Source organism: Ruditapes philippinarum, unplaced genomic scaffold (assembly GCF_026571515.1).
Source record: "Ruditapes philippinarum isolate M1 unplaced genomic scaffold, ASM2657151v2 ctg821_1_1_1_1, whole genome shotgun sequence".
NCBI classification, from domain to species: domain Eukaryota; kingdom Metazoa; phylum Mollusca; class Bivalvia; order Venerida; family Veneridae; genus Ruditapes; species Ruditapes philippinarum.
In genome coordinates, this window is record NW_026852645.1 from 227,299 (window position 1) to 229,795 (window position 2,497).

A 2,497-nucleotide genomic window follows, 5' to 3' on the forward strand; every position below is an offset into this window, starting at 1 on the left:
AGCTTTAACAAGGGACATAATTTGACATTGAAAATCAAAGTACTTCAATGACTCCAGCTTCAAAAAGCTTCTTCTATGTTTTATATGCTTTTATGTCAATAGGAAAGCAGATGAAGTTTACACTGATATTATATATAATAATTATGAGAAACGCATGTATAAATTTATAGTAAGGTAGCGTGGAAATGGGGAATATCTATTTACTCACTCTGTGTCGTGAGTAAAACAATTGTTCACTTATCCCATATTATAATCTTACTAGAAAGAAACCAAAACAACAGAATAGGATTTAGGCATTGTATTTGACAACTTTCAACAAATAAATGCATGTAGTTTGGATCGTGTTAAAATCTCTTCAGGTATACAACAGTTCCATTGGATCCTGTGGATAGTATCTTGTATGGCTGAATTCGGAAAGCCATACAGTATGCATATTCGTCCAACGATAAACCTGAAAAATACTGAAACTATATTAATAATGATAAATGAAAACATAACTATTTATAACGATACTCTGTCTCGACAAAAAGAAAACCACTAAATAGCATCCTTTCTTAGAAACTGGGAGGGCGGGAAGAGGGAATAACTATAACTCTAAAGAACGTGTTATAAAAGCTGTCAAATACTGCCTCGAGTGAGAATCAATAGTAAAACATCGAATATATACCTACACACTGGTACAAAACACGTGAAAACCGTGCAATGTAATAAAATATGCATGAAACAAAATATGCTGTTGACTTATCAAATCATAAACTAAACTATGGACTGGAATGAAATAACATGGGAAACGTGAATAAGTAATAGAAAGAGCACTGAAACACGAGGCTATCTGATTTGTACGAGGGGGCATAGCCTCGAGTATAAATCAGATTGCCGAGTGTTTTGGTGTTCTTTCTCTTTTGTATCATAGTGAAACATGGCAGCACGTTCCCCGTTGTCTTAATATGAAACCCCAGAAAAAATTAACCAATGAACGAGCATTTGAATATGATATTTCTTCCCCTTTCCCTTTCTCTCCCGTCACCCCAGCAAAAATGAACCAATCAACGGGCATTATCTGGAGTGCGGGTAACTGATACCTGCACTCCAGTTACCGCACTGTGCATGTAAATGTATACGATTTAACTCTGACACTTTTTCAACAGAAAGGTCCCCAAACTATGATACAATTTTATATATCTTCCGTTTATGTCAAACCCCTCGCGGGGACGTACATGTATACATGTCCGCGCGTCAAAAATCGCAAGAAAGTTTAAAAAAAAGAGTTGTTTGAAAGAGGATAAAAGCATATTTAAAAATGTTAAAAACAGGGGCTTGAAAAGTAGGGTGAGACATGTTCGATGCAAGCTATGGCTGTACTGAACTGCTCTGGGATAGGGAGTAGGGCAACTGCGGGGGATAGGTGGTTCCAGTGGTATACCGTCCTAGGAAAGAATGAGAATTTAAATAATAGTCTGAAGATGCTGTGAATAACCTATAACATATGGGATGGCTATGGCGTGATATTCGGGACAGCGGTGTCAAACATTCTTCTATTGGGTGAGCAACCAGACCATCCATGGTGAATCTAATAGAGAAGGGATAACTTACGTCTGAGTTCCAGTTTTCGAATGTTAAGGGAGTGAAGCATGTCCGTGACGCTAGAGGTCTGATCATAATCTAGCTTTATTCATCGGGCTACTCTTCTTTGGACATTTTCGATTTGATCTATTTAAGTTTTGGTGTAGGGAACTTTTGCAACTCTTTTGTATGTACACTTCATTATGTTTGTAAAATTGTGAATTATCGTCGTCAGTTATTTTCCTACTTTCTTCAATTTCTTGTATATCTTACGATTTGTTTCTTTAGAATCCAAGAATACCTTGAATTAATCGATATAATTGATTTGTAATTATAACTCAAGATCATAAGTTAGGTGTATAATCTAGCAGAAATACAGCAATAAGAATTTGCTTACAGAAAGGTACAGTGTACATATGTATATACATAACGTGGAAGGTGTGATCGCATAGCGCACGTGACAATTGAGAATCTCATATACGATGTGTTTCATCAAGGGGTGAAGATTGGATTTAAGACAAGCTGACAAATTGCAATTTTATTTCTGTAATAGACACAGGCAAATGTTTTTGGAATAACTTCTATACGTGGTTCTTGCGCATTTTAACTTTTGATTAACATTTATATAGACAGGGACATGCCACATATAATTCTACATGACCCTGAAAAATATTATAAAGTGTGTATTTTTGCAGTCATTTAGACAGTCTAAATGGCTGGATTTTCCCGCATTTTCTGACTTGTGTAAAATTTTACAATAAACATAACATGTTTTAATACAAACATAATCTTGAAATTCTGACAATTTAAGCAGAGATGCATATAAAACAGTAATTAATGTCCGATTAAAAAAATCTCATCCCTATATAAAGGTATGGATGTTTTTAATCGGATGATTTTACTGCCAATATTACATTCCCACAACAATATTTTT